Raw genomic sequence first — 20,201 nt, 5'->3', positions numbered from 1 at the left:
AAAAATAAACAAATTGGACCTAATGAAACTTCAAAGCTTTTGCACAGCAAAGGAAACCATAAACAAGACCAAAAGACAACCCTCAGAATGGGAGAAAATATTTGCAAATGAAGCAACTGACAAAGGATTAATCTCCAAAATTTACAAGCAGCTCATGCAGCTCAATAACAAAAAAACAAACAACCCAATCCAAAAATGGGCAGAAGAGCTAAATAGACATTTCTGCAAAGAAGATATAGACTGCCAGCAAACACATGAAAGAATGCTCAACATCACTAATCATTAGAGAAATGCAAATCAAAGCTACAATGTGATATCATCTCACACCAGTCAGAATGGCCATCATCAAAAAAATCTAGAAACAATAAATGCTGGAGAGGGTGTGGAGAAAAGGGAACACTCTTGCACTGCTGGTGGGAATGTGAATTGGTACAGCCACTATGGAGAACAGTATGGAGGTTCCTTATAAAACTACAAATAGAACTACCATATGACCCAGCAATTCCACTACTGGGCATATACCCTACCCTGAGAAAACCATAATTCAAAAAGAGTCATGTACCAAAATGTTCGTTGCAGCTCTATTTACAGTAGCCAGGAGATGGAAGCAATCTAACTGTCCATCATCAGCTGAATGGATAAAGAAGATGTGGCACATATATAAAATTGAGTACTACTCACCCATAAAAAGAAACGAAATTCAGTTATTTGTAGTGAGGTGGATGGACCTAGAGTCTGTCATACAGAGTGAAGTAAGTCAGAAAGAGAAAGACAAATACTGTATGCTAACACATATATATGGAATCTAAGGAAGAAAAATATCATGAAGAACCTAGGGGTAAGACAGGAATAAAGACACAGACCTACTAGAGAATGGACTTGAGGATATAGGGAGGAGGAAGGGTAAGCTGTGATAAAGTGAGAGAGTGGCATGGACATATATACACTACCAAATGTAAAATATATAGCTAGTGGGAAGCAGCTGGGAGCACAGGGAGATCAGCTCAGTGCTTTGTGACCACCCAGAGGGGTGAGATAAGGAGGATGGTGGAGGGAGGGAGACACAAGAGGGAAGAGATATGGGAACATATGTATATGTATAAGTGATTCACTTTGTTATAAAGCAGAAACTAACACACCATTGTAAAGCAATTATACTCTAATAAAGGTGTAAAAAAAAAGAATAAAAAAGTAAATGATAAATGAAACATAGAAATGAGAAAAGACTACTTGTAAGAAATCTAATAAAATAGTTTAAAAGTTAGTACTCTGGAAAACTTTGGACAGCAAAACTATTTCTACATTTACCCTTCACTGTATTTGGTAAAAATTAAATGATTAACCTAGGTCCCAGTGTGAATAATAGCCAATTGAAAATCCAATTTGCATTTCTTTATGAAAACTATATTCTCTCTTACACGTTTCTGAACTCAGTCCTGGATATATTTCTTACCGCCTGTTGCCCTATTTATATTTCTGATAAATTTGCTATCTTATCCTTGAGCTATTACTCATCATGAAACCTTTCAAAGTTTACTCAGCTACCTCAGAGTTGATATACCTATGTATTCTAAAATTTGAACAAGCATCACCTTTATTGTAACATTTTAGAGGAAAATATTCTAACAGTTATGCAGCTTATGATGTAGGGACTAATCTAATATAAAGTGGGTGAAGAGCAGGAAACAAAACCTGGTTCAAGGGATTCTATTAATAACATAAGTGGTTAATCAAATGAATCTAAAAATGACATTTAATGCTTCACAAATTATCTGTGATTCAACACAATAACCACCAAATATGGCTCAAGGCCAGAGGATGAAATTGGAGTAAAATATAATGGTACTAAAGAATTTTTGCAGTTTAACATATTAACTCTTATTGTTGTTGTTTTCTCAGGTTTATGGAATAGAAGAGAAATTATTCATGTAGCATGGTACTTTGCACGCCATTTGGCTTACCACTGAATTATTAAAATACTGAACTTGTGATCACACTCATTACTCATTCTTTGATTTATGATCAGTCAATTGAAATAAAATAATATTTACTTATACTTCAAACCACAGTAATATATGTTGAATGGTTATAGTCCTGGAATAATAACAACTCAAAGTAGCCTATTAAGATGCAAAGAATAGTTAGTGATCTGTGAATTTCATTCACTCTAAACTTCTTGGGGAGGCACAAGTCAGAGAATTGTGTGTTGTTCTATTTTCCTATAACAGCAACAACAAATGTATATATATATATATATATATATATATAGACATTTTAAAGTAAATGTTCATACAAAAAGAACATACATGTTATGATCTCATATATATATATATATATATATATATATATATAGTCATTGAAAAAAAATAGAAATATGGTCAAGCTAAAAAAAGTAATTAAAAAATCACTCAAAATGCCAGTTCTCAGGGGTAACCAACAGTGATATTTGTAGTATATTCTTCTGGCTTCTTTTAATTGCTTATGAAATATTTTAACAAAAATGGCTTTTATTCTAGAGAATAGAGTTTACATGTAATCACTGTAGATTTGAATGAATTCCTGTCTTTTCAAGGCCCCTCGAATATCTTAAGGTTCTTGGGCCAGCCAGAAAGTGCCCTTCTTTAATTACCTGTTAAGACTGCCAGTAACCCTGAAAAGCAAGGTACCAGACTTTTATTCCAACGGCTTTATTGGCTTCAAAAGTCAACATGAGTTCCTTAACACTGTCCCCTCATATCTGATTATATGCACATTCTAAAATATGACATTCCAGTCAAAGCCTTGGTAATATAACCAACGTTTCCAATTGTGTCCTGTTACAAGGAGAACAGAATCTTATTGAAATTATTCAAAGGACTATATCGCCATAAAAAAAGAATACTCGTTAAGAGTTTCCAAATTCCTGAGGGGTCAGATAGGGAGAAAAAAATAAATGTGTCATCTTTGTTTACAAAAGTATACTTTACCAAATTGCTGTAAGTCATAGATAGCTTAAAAGAAAAATGTCTCCTTAAATCTGTAAAAACAAAAACTTAAAGAACCAGCAATGTTTCAAACAAGTCATAAAAATTATAATCAGGGCTTCCCTGGTGGCACAGTGGTTGAGAGTCTGCCTGCCAATGCTGGGGACACGTGTTTGCGCCCCGGTCTGTGAAGATCCCACATGCCACAGAGCGGCTAGGCCCGTGAGCCATGGCTTCTGAGTCTGCACGTCTGGAGCCTGTGCTCCACAATGGGAGAGGCCACAACAGTGAGAGGCCTGCGTACTGCAAAAAAAAAAAAAAAAAAAAAAAAATTATAATCATATTCATCAGTTCATTCACTCTCATGTAATTAATTCTTGTTATATTGATATTGTGTTAGCAGTTTTATGAATCCAACAGTTTCTCTGAGTTCTGTAAATTATTACCTGGTTCAGTGGTATAATCTGAAAATTATCAGAAACCTCTGCTTGTCAGAGTGCTTTCCACAAATCTTCTTGAAGATGAAGCACTTTTGAAGAAGCATCGCAGTTAAACAATAACTATCTGTAAATGACAAAATACTTTAAAATGTCCATGGTTGGGCTTCCCTGGTGGCGCAGTGGTTGAGAGTCCACCTGCCGATGCAGGGGACACGGGTTCATGCCCTGGTCCGGAAGATCCCACATGCCACGGAGCGGCTGGGCCCGTGAGCCATGGCCGCTGAGCCTGCGTGTCCGGAATCTGTGCTCTGCAACGGGAGAGGCCACAACAGCGAGAGGCCCGCATACCACAAAAAAAAAAAAAAAAAAAATATCCATGGTTAAAGTTCTGATGAGAGTTCATTATAATAGAATTGACATGAGAATTTTGTAATCTCTATGACATATTTTAAGATGATAACTGGAAATATGATTGATAATATTATACAAGGACATATCAGGATTTTAGGGATTTCATACAATTTCTAGAACACATATTAATAGCTTGCATCCATACACATATAACCTAAGAAGGTTCATCATCACTTTTTAGATAATGCTTCTTATATAAATTAATAGACCAAATAAACCTAATTAGTTTAACATCTCTTACAAGGTGAGAGGTAAATCCTTTGAGGTCAAAAAGACTCCATGTGGAATTTGATTTGGGGTAGTTGTCAAAAGGTTTGAATATTTGACTAAATTGAAGCATAGATCATTATAAAGCTATACTTAATTATCTATTTATCCAAAGTGAAAATAAAAGATTTTAAAGACAAATAAAGAGGGTTACACAGTTGTAAATAAAACTTAGATCTTTTAATATTGAGAAGACTGGGTTTTGTTAAGTAATATTACGTTCTGATAAAGGCAGTGTGAAGCACAGTAAATTACTTTGGTAAGACACAATATCTTTGCTTTCTAGGTAGATTAACCAAAAAGTGAAAACAAAACAAGTAAAAAACCTTTCACAATCTCTTATTTGGAGCAGACATAGTCCAGGAACACTTTGTTCTTTTAACAGAGGGAAAACCAAATTCTAATTTTTCACCAGTGTACTTTTGACACTAAAATTCATTTTTTTTAACTTAATTAAATCTATTCCAATGTTAGCCAGCTTGACCATACATGAAATTCCTTTTCCAAGTTTTATTTTCTGCAAAACTCCTACAACTTTTTAATATCCATTCAGATTGTGTCCTACATTTTTTCCTCTTTTTCCTTCTGGAAAAATCAATAATTTCACTTGCCTTGCCTAGTTTTTACACACAGTTGTTTCACCCTTATTATTTCTAAGTATTAATTACATATATTGATTATAATTCTTAACCCTTAGAATTCTTAGTGAAAACTAAGAAGTAAGCAATTGTGGACTATCTGTTACACTAGAATTCTGTGGATTGGCTAATTTATAAATACATTTCATAATTTCTAGAAGCATAGCCTTCTTCATAGTAAATGTTTTAATGTGACACAAAACATGTTTACTAATAGAGCCAAATATCTTTAATTCCTTTGTAAAAAGAAGGCAAAATTGGATAAACCTATATTTAGTAATTGTTTCAGTATTTTATCTTATTTGGAAATGATCTAGATATTCAATAAATAGCCTTAATTTAATTTATTTCTGTATACTTTAAGGTTTCAAGTTACCAAAAAGAGTTTGGGAACTATTTTGATAAACATACCATAAAGTATAATTATTGTTGACCAGTTCATTTATAAACTTTTATCTTACAGCTATTCAATTCACTCGTTCTTAACAATTATGTTTAGATTAGTTATGAAAGTTTTAAGAGACATTAAACAGCTAACCATCTTAAGTTATCTTTCTGGCTGACAAATTCTTTAACAGGTAACTTGAGCTTATTTGACTTTTAGTAAACATAAGTAGAATAAAAGTATTATATTAAATGTTAATAACTCTAAACACGTTTGTTCTAATTAAACCAGAAAATTTAAACTAGCTTTACTTGTTAAATATTATCCTAGATCATGTGAATTTTTATTTATTTATTTTCTTGGTATGCGGGCCTCTTATTGTTGTGGCCTCTCCCACTGCAGAGCACAGTCACCAGACGCGTAGGCTCAGCGGCCATGGCCCACAGGCCTAGCTGCTCCGTGGCATGTGGGATCTTCCTGGACCGGGGCACGAACCCGTGACCCCTGCATTGGCAGGCGGACTCTCAACCACTGCGTCACGAGGGAAGCCTGATAATGTGAATTTGAAAAAACAAACAAACAAACAAAACAAAACAAAACAAAAACATTTGGGTTAGTTTCTATATTTCTGAGAGTATACTTGATTTATAAAACACTTGTCTCTAAGCCAATTAAATAGAGCTCTTTACAAATTAATTTTGGCAATTATCATCTGAAGGTAGAAAGATCACATTTATAACACACCTACATGGTCATACATAAGCATAGAGACAGATGTAAACAGAGATCTTGGAGCTTTTGTTTTAAAATTTTAGGTATGAGACAGGTGTAATCACACAAAACTCACTAGTTTATAAAAAGAACAATTGGATCCAAACTGTGTTTCTGGAAGATGGAATAGAATAAGTTAAGGTTACCTGCTTAGATGGCTAAAGCTTTTTACTAATAATATTTGTGGAAGAGACTTTATTTTTTATATGACTAGTTTTTAAATAGTCTGTTTTTCTTTTCTTTTTTCTTTTTTTTTTTGCCTTCTGGTAAGAAGACCAAGTAGAATACTATAAAAAAAAAAAAAAAAAAAAAAAAAGGCACAGAGAAAGAATGCAAGTTCCACCAAAAAGGAATTGTTCTCCCTAAGTCCAGATTTTGTATAATATCTGAAAACTTCTTGAGATGAATAGGGGAAGTTTTGGGATTGGTGAAAATGATAGGTGGGCTTTGAATTATTTCTAGAGTCACAATTCTGTTCTTATACAGAGTTGATTTGTAAGACAAGTTTAGTTGTTTTTAATTCCTCAAAGAATTGGTTTGCAACCTGACCCGCTCACATAAGTACATTATTTTCAATTTGCTTCTTAATATTGGGGAGAACACCTTTAATTAAGAAGAAAATCAGAAGATTCCTATGTTGCAGATTTAGAGTTGTGTGTCTTTGGAATGGTTTAGTAAATTCTTCCACTAAGTCTTCAGAATGTTTTTTTTTTCTTTCCCCCTCTGTGTATTAGTATCATTTTGGCTTCAGGAAGAAGACTTAAAGAAGTTCCTCCCAGACTCTGAACATAAGTTTCTAATATGGCCAACTTCTGACCATAGAGCCACTTAATAAAAGTATTTTTCAATATCTTGTCAGGTTTCAGCCAGGACAAAGAGTAAATATTTCTGGCAGTATTGAACAACCACATGGATACAAAAGGCATCCACAAAGAGGTTGCAAAATATACTACCCTCTCAATTACCAGAGCCATTACCAAAGATAACCAAAAAATGATTCTGACAATTCTTCTGAGAGCTGGCAAAAGTCAATAGGATCCTAGCAGCAAATGGAGTGCAACCCAAACTTCTGTCTAGCCATATCTAGCTGCAAAGTGGGTGGAATCCACATTCTGTCTGGCCATAGTTTAGAGAATCTCAATTTGACAGTTGCCAAGACAAGTTTTCAGGACACAACCTGAAACAAACAAGAAGGCGATAGCTGTCCCTGGGAGAGAAAATTCTAACAACCAATGAGTACCCAAAAGCAAATTCATAAGTCACAATTCAAAAATCTCATTCTTACAGATGATTTTTGCTTGTCAATCTGAATTTGGAAAGGAAAGGACAATATGAAATTACCTTCGTCTCTCAACTAGGCACTACAGATAGAGATATGGGAGAGCTGACGTTAGTAAGAATTCTCCACCCTTTGCCAGCTTCTACCAGTTTTCCAAGGATCCAATCTGCAGGCTCTGGAGTAAGTGGGGTATCCCAGCAAGTCTCATTCTGATCACCAGAAACGGTAGAGGGGAAAAAATAATTTTTCCTCTACCCTTTAGGGTGATTGTTGGTTGAGATCCCTTTTTTTTCTAGAGAAAATAGATTAGGTTATCTAGGTTAAAAGTTCTCCACTGTGGCCACTGTAATTCTAGATTATCTTTGGTAAGGTTAACCTGTTTGTTCAGCCTTCAAGCAGAATTTTATCCACCTGAGGTCTCACACTGCACCCAGTCCAGCTTAAGTCAGATCCAGTCTGGCTTCTCTGTTGGACCCAATCCAACTCTGGCCAGTTTTTGGACTCAGTGCAGGAAAATAAATGATGAACTAAAGTATGAAAGCTCATAACACAAAAGCTGTGGAGTTGTGATCTGAGAGGGACTTATGCATGACCTCCAAAGAGAGAAAAAAAGCAGCGAGCTCACAGGGTTCAGTGGATATCTTTGCCTGGCTTCTCCTTTCTCCTGGGGGCCTCTGGTGTTTTCTTTCAGTTCACTCTTCTGCCATCAGAACTGTTAAAAGATAAACTGAGACATATTAACAATCTTAAGAGTTTGAGCAAAAATCGATTCTAATTAGGCAGTATCCAATGTAGCAGATAGAAAGGAACTTTCAGCAGCTGTTATAAATGAGACATATAGGTAGAAAGAAGAGGGAACAAGGGAATTATAAAAGACAAAATAGCAGATTGGTTATAGCCAACTTCCTTTAAGGGATAGCAGGGGTATCAGGAAGACTACCTACCTAGCGCTGATCAGGCAATTTCTGATTTACTGGTTTAAGATTCCATTTCTGGAGAGCCAAAACTGTAATTTAGTCTTAGTTTGGTGACCTGGGGCTTAGCATAAGTGAATCCATTTTGCACCTGCCATCCTGTTTTTTTTAAAAACATCATTCTCCAAGGTTATAGTAATGATTAAAAATGCCTCAAAAAAGTTAATCTTTAATGTAAACAAATAGATCATTCTGTCTAATATCAATAGCCTGGAAAGAATATTGATTATCATGATAGTTTTGATTTCAGAGAAAAATAGAAGTTTCAAGACAGTCTTCCCAAAAATGTTGGTGACAAATACACAGAAAAAAGACAGTTGTTACCACACAAACTCAATAAAACCACTAGAAAGAATCATCCTAAGAACGAGAGTACTCTTTGTTTGTAAAGTTTTGGTTATAAAAATGTACAGTCTGGAGATATTGAAACTAATGTCAGAGTAGGAGCAAAATATGGAGTAGAAGATCCTGTTGCAGGGAAAGGTGCAGGGTTATGGTTATGACTATTTTGCTCTTAGTTAGAGACACATAACTGGTAATTCAGTAAGAAATCATATTTATTCCTGAATTTTCCAAGTTCCAAGATATTTTGATATTTGTATTTATCTTTTCAGGGTAGAGATTATTATACTCTTGAGGTTAAAAGTTGGCATAGAGCAATACATGTACAAAGAGTTCACTCATGTTCCTTCAACTAAGTTTTTCTTCTATGAAGTGCCCTTTACTCTTATTTCCACAAAAGCACTCATATGTAATGAATACACACATGCAGACAAAGGTCATCATGCCTGCTTGTTTTGCAGACTATGCTTTTGACCTCAAATGTTTTTATGTAGGCATGAAATTATTTTGTGCAAGATTTAAAAGTTTAAATGGTTGAACTCACATGAAAAAAATATCTAATATGATGTCAAATTGAAATAAGTTTTGAGTTTGTTTTGAGTTATTCTGCTGCTTGTTTGTAGAAAGGGATGTATTGTGTTAAATAAACATATCTCCTCTATCAAAAAGAATCTAAAATTGATTTATCACATGGAATATTGAAAATTTGTGTGCCAGTAAATGAAATATAAAATACTCACTGTCATTAAATATTTCTCTAGTATGATTTCAATTATAGGTTTCTCAAAACTTTCACTGAAAAGAGTAAAAAACTGGCATTTATAAAAGTTAAAAAACAATGGACAGAAAAGTGTTATATTCATGTATCTAAATAACTATTTTTTCAATTAAAATGCAAAATAATAACAGTGATTAAATTTTCTTTCTTTTATGTTTGAGGCCATGTAACTTCAGCCTGCAATTTTTTTGTAAGTCTTAGTCTGAAGATAAATACATATCTTAAATTATTATTAGTCATTTTTAACATTATATTAGGAGAAATATCTTCTAGGAGCAGTGTACAAACTTTGGAGTTAGAACTGACTTTGACCTTGGAAAATATATTGAAGTTCTCTAATTCTCACTTGTTTTTCATTAAAATTTTTTAGAGGACTTCCAGTTTTTCATTATACATGAAAGCAGCTTGAAAGTCACTACTCCATCCTCACAAGTTCAACTGGACAGAATGAAAAACTCAAAAAATCTTGGATCTGTAGTAAAGGGGAGGACATAGGGCAAACCACTGTGCCGAAGATTGGAGAAACTGACAGGTGAATGCATGGCATAACAAATTACTAGAGAAAAGACTGAGAAGCCGAAACCCCTGTGGGATCCAGTTCCAGGATAGGTCTGAGAGCTCAACCAGGTTCCCACAGTGAATATCAGAGAAAGATCCCCTCAGACTTCCAGGAGGGGGTGATGAAAAGAAACCACTTTGAAATATGTCAAAGTACCCAGTTCTTAACCAATCCTGTATTCAGGAGAAAGTATTTAACCAGAGCCTAACCTGTTGGAGTATTATCAGAGAATAACTGACCTGGGGGAAGTAATTTAGCTCTAGTTTTTAATGTGGGAAAAGGGAAATACGAAACTCCAGCCCATGTTAGCCATTTTATCCCATTTAATGCAGGGGAGGGGGAATAAAAACCAGAAACACTTGTGAAGTTCAGAGTCCAGAGGCATAGGCTCCCTGAAAGAATAAGACCTAACCATAGAGCTCTAGACTTCCTCTCCCCTGATACCTCACCTCCATATACTAAAGGCCTATTTACAGAAGTTTATTTTAGCCAGCACATCATGTCTGGATATCAAGAAGATAATTATAAGCTCTACCAAAAGACAAAAACACAATTTGAAGAGACAGAGCAAGCATCAAAACCAGACATGGTAAGAATGTTGAAATTATTAGGTCATGAATTTAAAACAACTATGATTAATATGCTAAGGGATCTAATGCATAAAATATATAGCATGCAAGAACAGATGAGCAATGTAAGCACAGAGACAGAAATCCTAAGAAAGAAGAAAAAGTAAATGCTGGAGATCAAAAACTCTGTAACAGACATGAAGAATGATTTTGATGGGTCTATTAGACTGAGCATGAACAAGGAAAGAGTCTCTTAGCAGAGGATATATCAATAGAATCCTCAAAAACAAAAAGGAAAAAGAAGAAAGACTGAAAAAAAAAACACTTAGAATATCCAAGGACTGTGAGACAGTTACAAAAAGTGTAACATATGTGTAATGAGAAAACCAGAAGGAGATGAATGAAAGGAACAGAAGAAATATTTGAAGCAATAATGATTGAGAATTTGTCTAATTTCAGACACCATACCACAGATCTAGGAAGCTAACAGAATACCAAGTAGGAAAAAATGAAACAAACAAACAAGCCTACACCTAGGCATATAATCTTCAAACTACAGAAAATCAAAAATCAAAAGAAAAATAATAATAATCCTGAAAGAAGCCAGAGTTAAAAACAAACAAACAAACAAAAACCTTGCCTTTAGAGGAAAACAGATAAGAATCACATCTGACTTCTACTCAGAAACCATGCAAGCAAGAAGAGAATAGAATGCAATATTTAAAATGCTGAGATTAAAAAAAACACACCAACCTAGAGTTCTGGACCCTGTAAAATTATCCTTCAAAAGTGAAGTTAAAATAAAGACTTTCTCAGACAAACAAAAACTGAGGACCTTCCTTGAAAGAAATGTTAAGAAAACTTCTTTAGAGAGAAGGGAAATAATATAGGTCAGAAACTCAGATCTATATAAAGAAAGGAAGAGCAATGAAAAAAGAACAAATAAAGCAAAATCAAAACTTTCATATTTCTCATTTTTAGTTGATATAACAGATAACAGTTTGTTAAAAATGATAATAATAATGTATTTTATTTTATTTGCTCATTTATATATCATATATATTTGTTTAGGTATGCTTATATGTAAGTAAAATGAATGATGGCAATGATACAAGGGATGGGAGGAAGGAATTAGGATTATTTCTTAAATCAAAAGATACTAATACTGCCTGTGATGTAGTATTCATTATTTTAAAATAATGAATTCACTGTAAATTAAAATAAATTACATAGTCTTTTGCTGAAATGCGCAGTCCAGTTTCCCAACTTCATATGATCTAGAGGGTTTTTTTTTCTGAAAAAATAATGGCCTTTATAAAAACATTACTAAACATATGTCTGAATATCAACTTCCATACTTCTTCTTGCCCTAGCCATATTAAGATACTAGCTTACCTTTAATGTATTAAACAAACAAAATCTGCACTTAGAAAATAGTGGGAAAGCAATATAGAAGACTGAATTTTAAAAAATGTTAAGTTTCTGTATGATGTGGGCTTTAATTCCAGCTTCATGATTTATTGTGTGACATTTGAAAGTGATTTACCCTATCTCTTAGTTTTCATATTTGTCAAATAATTATAGCAACATGTTAAAATTGGATGAAAGAATTAAATGAAAGTAAGAAAGTGAAATCTCTTGTACAAAGTGTTATTTTGTTGTCTTGAATGATGAACTATCATTCACATTATTTAAGGAAATAATTATCTTTATTCTTATTTAAGGAATATTATAAGCCAAATTTGGAAAACTAAACCTAATAATTAATATCCATGTTAAATAATATATATCTTATAGAATTTAAATAGTCAAGGTCTCATTTATTGCCAAGAAAATATTTCAATACTGTTGTTTCTTATATTGAAATCCTGTCTGTTGCCTCTCCCCAAAACAATAAACTTTACCAAAATAATCTAGCTTTATGGCCTCATGATAGTGTTCCTGTGAAGAATGAAGTCTGATTAAATGAAACTGTGGAAATATAATCCAAGCACAGCGCCTGATTCATCAATCTATTTTATTTTCTTTTTCATACTCTTTCTAAATATATAAAATAATTGGAAAAAATCATGCCAAGTACCACCTCCCTCCCCTGACACATATTCCCCATAACCAGGCATCCCCTAGCATTGCAGTTAACTACTGGAATTGCTTCAATCTTTTTCAAAACTGATGCAAGCTTCTATTGACAAAGATATTTTCTTCATCTTTTTAAACAAGCTTAATGGAGCTTGAGATTAAAACTGTTGAACAGTATGAAATTCTATATCATGAAATGTAGCTTCCAAGAAGATGACAGATTATTTTAATAAATAATATCATTTTCATGTTTTCTCAAAGTAAAATTATTTCTTTCAATTATTTTTCTGGACATAATTGACTTTTCAAGCACAATTGTGTTTATATGAAGGTGTGTGCATATATGTGTATATGCTTGTGTGTGTGCATATATTTTTGCCCTTATTACTGGTCATAGGTCTGTATTTTTATACTTGTTTTATATATTACTACTATGAATAACAAGATCCATTTTTTAATTTAAAGTATCTACGTAAGCATATTATTTTTTATATCTGCCTGATTTTCAGTGCATGAAAAATAAAATAATTACTACCTTTACACTAATTACATAGAGTTCACCACCTATTATTTTATTTGCTCTAACATATAATTTAAAATTATTCTACTTTTATATTTACTGAGTTTCAAACTTTTACTTCCTCTCATTTATATAAATATGAAGTATGTCAATAACTAGAAGCTGTGCCCTGTTCCCATCTAAATAAAATCAGCAAATTACCTTCTGCTTCTGATTCTACCACAAAAGCAAATTAAAAGTATGTGGCAACTTATTTCTCTAAATTAACTAACACTAACTTGTATAATATTCAAGAAAGGTATAATAATCTAATCACATAAACAAAATTCCTTTTGTACAATTACTGCTTTAGTGAAATACCTATTTGGAGCTTAGAATTGCATTAAATAAAAATATAAAATAATGAAAGCAAATTCTGTGACAAGTCAACCATCAACAATACAAAATAAGGTAGACATTTTTTGCTTTAAACTTAAAATAATCCTAAGATGTGCATCAGCATTAGAACAATTAATATATATATATATATATAAAAGAGAACCAGAGAAAAAGTTATTAAGTATATTGCATATTATCTTTTCACAGAAATACCAAAAGTTGTTTAAATATTCACTAGAAAATATACAGAGAGGCGTCTACTTTATTGGTAATGTGGTACTTGTACAAATATTTGAAATAAAAACTTGAAATAAAAACAAATGGACATATATAGATAATTTAATATATTATTATAGTTTCTGTTTTATCTTGATATACAGATGTTGATAGTTCCTGGGTTTTGGGGAGTTTCTAATTAGTAAACATTTTCATCACCTCTCTAAGCAACATTTATGGATTTATATACAGGTTTATATTTATAATTACATTTATGCAGCTTACATTTCAGATGGACAATATTATTCACAATGTACCTCAGTTATAAACATATGAAAGGTCTATTATGTGATGATAAAATGTAATTTACTGTAGGTATTTTGGCATAGTATGCAAATTATTTTGAGTATAGAGAAATGCATCCTCAGAGATATTGATGAGCTGTAATTAAAAGTATTCCACAGGACAGCATCTTCACTAATAATTTCTGGAGTCAGCATGTATTGACTCTTCCAGGATATGTCTTATGATTCATACAAATCCACGTATCTCTTACAGAGTCTACATGTTTATGTCTCTCAATATTTAAATGATATTCTTAATTAAAGACTTCGGAAAAGACCTGTAATTATCAAAGAAAAATACATCTTATTTATAGTGATTTTTAGCAGTAAAGGATAAGTCAAAAAGGAATTCAGGATTAAGTCTCACTTAGCCAAAAAACTGTAATCAACCAGAGAATTTTGCTTTAAAAGTAACTGAGATTTTATTAATTCATAAATTTTATTCTCACCTGGATTGTCCATGTAACTAAAAGGAAGAAACATGCACTAATCAATATTATTTTATACTATACTGATTTTCCAAATAAGGTAAACATTTTTTTTACAGTATAATTATGAACAGAGGTAGTTTAAACAAGTGAGGCAGATTAAAAGCTTTTTTTAGATCATCCAATTATTATTTCAAATTTAGTTAAACCAAAAACATCAGAAAATATATGAGAAAATCAAACTACTACATAAACCACTAACTTGATAAACTCAGAATGTAATTTCATTATGGATGAGCACTGTATTTCTCTCTTCTCTGCTCATCCACAATAATAATTGCAAAAATGATGAATATCAAATACAGTGATGAGTATGAGGAAAGGAGAGCTTAAAGGACATTAAATCAATTGGGAAGATAAATATAAAATTTTGGTCTCACAAAAATATAATACACTCACTCCTTCATACTCTTGTGACCTTTTGAAATGTCGACACATTAAGAACATACTCCTATCTGCTTCCGTTTTAAATTAAATTATTTAAGAATGTGGAAATTTGTCCAAATATATAACTGTAATGAAAAGTCATCTTTTCTTAGATAGTAGATATTTAATCAATAGCTGATGAACTAAGAGGATCCCATTAAATCATTTAGAGGAGTTAAAGTTTTATATTCTTGGAGAAAATGTAGTGCAAATTGGGTTTGTTTGGTTAGATGACCCTCTAAATGACACCATGAGACAACTGTATTTAGGAAAACCTTTTTTGTTTTCATTTCTTTTGATCTGATAATTGTCCCCCTCACATTTTTGACATCTAGCTTTAAAACAAAAATAACATATAAAACAGTATTGGTTATATCAAATTACATTAGAGCACTACATATCCATTTGGCGTTCATCAGTAGAAGAAACTGATACAGTTTTCCAGTAAAATTTTAAATTGAGTTTCTTGAGTTTGAACTAAAAACTATTCTTTTTTTCCTTGCAAATAAACACCCTGTAAAAAATCTAAATTGTATATAGAAATCAGAGTTGATGAATGAGGGAAGTACTGCATTTATTTACATTTTTTCTATAAAATACATTTATGCATGTATGCTTCAGTGATACTACTCTATCAGGAACTTGACTAGAACCTTACACTAAATACTGGAATGCTATACTAATTTTGCTAACTTAAAAGAAAACATTTATTTTGTAGTGAAATAAGAAATAAAATCAAAGAAGAAGCACAGTGGATTAACCATTACTGACCCGATAGTTTTCCTAAAACTATTAACCTAGAAAAGCAGCATATTTTCAGAACCAAAATAATATTCAATTATATTCCAATTCCTATTACCTATGCATTTATTTTTTCAATAAATAAATAAACTTTATGGAAAACATAGTCTAATGTAGCCCCCCATGATCTCTGTCTCCTGGTGTTCAAATCATAGTGTAATCCACTCTCTTTGATTATGGTTGGGACCTGTAACTTGCTTCTAATGAAAAGACTAATTTGAGAAAAGTGATGAACTGTCACTCCCCAGATTACATTATGTTGCATAAATACTCTATCTTGTTAGCAGATTTTCTGGCTTGTGGAAAAAGTGGCCATGTTGGTGAAAACCAACTGGCAAGGAACTATGAGCAGCTTCCAGCATCTGAGGGCAGCTTCCAGTCAATGGTGGGCAAGAATGTGAAACTCACAGTCCTACAGAAGCAAGGAAATGAATTCTGACAACAACCTGAGTGAGCTTGGAAGTGGATATTTTTTCCCAATTATGCCTCTAGATATAAACTCAGACCAGCTGATATCTTGATTGCACCCTTGTGAGACTCCGAGAGAGCTTGCTTAACCACACCTAGATTCCTGACCCACAGAAATTGTGAACTAATAAATGTGCATTGATTTTAGTTGATAAGTCTGTGGTTATTTGTTCTGAAGTAATATAAGACTAATATTAAACTTAATAAAATAATTAAAGCAAAATTTTAATAATGCTGGCTTTTGGCAAACTACTGAGCAACTCTGTGCTACTGTGTTTTGAAAAAGTTAAATATTTTAACTCACTTGCTAAAACAGCATCTATGAATTTCAGCCCAACACTGTTTTATACAATATCTATAATTCATGGCAATAAATTAGCAAATATAACATATTCATTCCTAACCAAACTTTTCTGCTACAATATGGTGTCTATTTAGCATCTTGTTTAATACATAAGAGGAAAGACTCTTTTTCAAAAAACTTAACTCTTTTTCAAAAAAACTTAAGCTGCATTAGGAGAGAAGTTTATGCTGTACTTTTCAATATTATGGTACATTTTCTCTATTAACTTGGGTTTTAACCAGTTATTTCTGAAATATAGCTGTGATTTTAGAAAGATCAATAATTATTATTAAGGGAAGAATAAATCTCTATGTTATCACTACTTTAATTTTTAAAAGCAGTGCTCCATAATGACGTATTAAAAGTAAAGATGTTTAAATTATTCTGGGACCTTTCTTTCCTTGATGCCATTTGCTTATTGTAACTAGCATAAATGAAAATCCAGAAGTACTACCAGACTTTCTGAATGTAGCATATTGTAGTGTCTTTCCAAAGTCATTCCTTTACTGGGAATACATCTTATAGAAACTGAAGAAACTTTATTCTTCTCCTGCTTAAAGGCCAAAGTTTTAAAATGAAAAACTGACTGAAAGCAGAACTAACTGAAAACAGAAAAATCAGTAGTTTTGATACATTAGGATTTCTTAAAACATTAGTGACCTATATGAATGCTTCTAATATCACCATCATCTTTTTTTAAACTATATTTTAATTAATTAATTAATTTGGCTGCGTCGGGTCTTAGTTGCATTACGTGGGATCTGCATTGAGGCATGAGGGATCTTTAATTGTGGCACACAGGCTCTTTATTATGGCATGTGGGTTTCTTTCTAGTTGTGGCTTGTGGGCTAGTAATTGCCACATAGGGGCTTAGTTACCCCACACACGTGGGATCTTAGTTCCCGGACCAGGAATATAACCCCATCCCCTGCATTGGAAGGCGGATTCTTAAACACTGAACCACCAGGGAAGTCCATATCACCATCTTCTGAAACCTAATTTTCAGAGTCTTTAGCTAAGGGTTTTTTGTTTGTTTGTTTTTGGTTTTTTTTCCCTATTGCATTATGGAACTTGTTTCCAAGACAGCAAAGAAATTTTAACCTTCTTCACTGTGCCCTTCTTCCTTTTCCCTAAATGCCCTTTATTATTGAATTGATTCTTTTATTTGAATGTTTTGGATAGAAAGAGCAGAAATCTAAATATCACCCCTCCCTTCATTCACTGTTCCTTCATTCTCAGTATAGATGAGCCAGGATTTAGGCACCACACCAGGATTTACTGCTCTACACAAATGGGTTTGTTCTAACTATGTAATTGTATACAGATAAGCAAACAAATATGAAATACTATTCACTTATGTCTTATGAACCAGGAAGGAATTATGAGAAAAAAAACTTTATTTAGAATAAGTTAGACATGGATTTGAATCTTCTTTCAAACCATACTAATTGTGTTGTTGGGTTTGCCAAAATGTGACTTCGTTTTTTATTTTAAGTTATTTATATTTCTACATTTTTATTGGAGTATAATTGCTTTACAATGGTGTGTTAATTTCTGATTTATAACAAAGTGAATCAATTATACATATACATATGTTCCCATATCTCTTCCCTCTTGCATCTCCCTCCCTCCGACCCTCCCTATCCCAACCCTCTAGGTGGTTACAAAACATCAAGATGATCTCCCTGTGCTATGCAGCTGCTTCCCACTAGCTATCTATTTTACGTTTGGTAGTGTATATACGTCCATGCCTCTCTCTCACTTTGTCACAGCTTACCCTCTGCACACCCCATATCCTCAAGTCCATTCTCTACTAGGTCTGTGTCTTTATTACTGTCTTACCCCTAGGTTCTTCAAGACATATTTTTTCTTAAATTCCATATATATTTGTTAGCATACAGTACTTGTCTTTCTCTTTCTGACTTACTTCACTCTGTATGACAGACACTAGATCTATCCACCTCATTACAAATAGCTCAATTTCGTTGCTTTTTATGGCTGAGTAATATTCCACTGTATATATGTGCCACATCTTCTTTATCCATTCATCCAATGATGGACACATAGGCTATTTCCATCCTCTGACTATTGTAAATAGAGCTGCAATGAATATGTTGGTACATGAATCTTTTTGAATTATGGTTTTCTCAGGGTATATGACCAGTAGTGGGATTGCTGGGTCATATGGTAGTTCTATTTGTAGTTGTTTAAGGAAATTCCATGCTGTCCTCCATAGTGGCTGTACCAATTCACATTCACACCAGCAGTGCAAGAGTGTTCCCTTTTCTCCACACCGTCTCCAGCATTTATTGTTTGTAGATTTTTTGATGATGACCATTCTGACTGGTGTGAGATAATATCTCATTGTAGTTTTGATCTGCATTTCTCTAATGATTAATGATGTTGAGCATCCTTTCATGTGTTTGTTGGCAGTCTGTATATCTTCTTTGGAGAAATGTCTATTTAGGTCTTCTGCCCATTTTTGGATTGGGTTGTTGGTTTTTTTTATTATTTAGCTGCATGAGCTGCTTATAAATTTTGAAGATTAATCCTTTGTCAGTTGTTTCATTTGAAAATATTTTCTCCCATTCTGAGGGTTGTCTCTTGGTCTTGTTTATGGTTTCCTTTGTTGTGTAAAAGCTTTGAAGTTTCATTAGGTCCCATTTGTTTATTTTTGTTTTTATTTCCATTTGTCTAGGAGGTGGGTCAAAAAGGATCTTGCTGTGATTCATGTCATAGAGTGTTCTGCCTGTATTTTACTCTAAGAGTTTGACAGTTTCGGGCCTTACAGCTAGGTCCTTAATTTATTTTGAGCTTATTTTTGTGTATGGTGTTAGGAAGTGATCCAATCTCATACTTTTACTTGTACCTGACAAGTTTCTCAGCACCACCTATTGATTTAGCTGTCCTTTCTCCACTGCACATTTCTGTCTACTTTACCAAAGACAAGGGGATCATATGCGCATGGGTTTATCTCTGGGATTTCTATCCTGTTCCATTGATCTATCTTTCTGATTTTGTGCCAGTGCCATACTGTCTTGATTACTGTAGCTTTGTAGTATAGTCTTAAGTCAGGGAATCTGATTCCTCCAGCTCCATTTTTCATTCTCAAGATTGCTTTGGCTATTCGGGATCTTTTGTGTTTCCATTCAAATTGTGAAAATTTTTGTCCTAGTTCTGTGAAAAATGCCAGTGGTAGCTTGATTGGGATTGCACTGAATCTGTAGATTGCTTTGGGTAGTAGAGTCATTTTCACATTGTTGATTCTTCGAATCCAAGAACATGGTATATCTCTCCACCTATTTGTAACATATTTAATTCCTTTCATCAGTGTCTTACAACGTTTTGCATACAGATCTTTTTTCTCCTTAGGTAGGTTTATTCCTAGATATTTTATTCTTTATGTTGCAACGGTAAATGAAAGTGTTTTCTTGACCATGACAGGCATCGCCGCCGCCTCCTTCATCTCTAATACCTGCCGATTCGGGGGCTGCGGACTCCACTTCCCCACCCTGGCCGACCTCATCGAGCACATTGAAGACAACCACATCGATACGGATCCATGTGTTTTAGAAAAACAAGAATTACTGCAGCCAACCTATGTTGCCCTCAGTTACATTAATAGACGAGTGGATGAAAGGCTCTTGCTGCTCCAGCCAGGAGTCAGGACTCTGCCTCTGAGGTGAGAGAGCCAACTTCAGAACACTCGTCAACAAGAGACCTCCCAGCCCCACATAATATCAAACGGCGAAAATCTCCCAG

This window comes from Lipotes vexillifer, unplaced genomic scaffold (genome assembly GCF_000442215.2).
Source record: "Lipotes vexillifer unplaced genomic scaffold, Lipotes_vexillifer_v1.1 scaffold8, whole genome shotgun sequence".
NCBI lineage: Eukaryota > Metazoa > Chordata > Mammalia > Artiodactyla > Lipotidae > Lipotes > Lipotes vexillifer.
The sequence above is the reverse complement of the archived record's forward strand: the minus strand, read 5'-3'. Positions refer to the sequence as shown.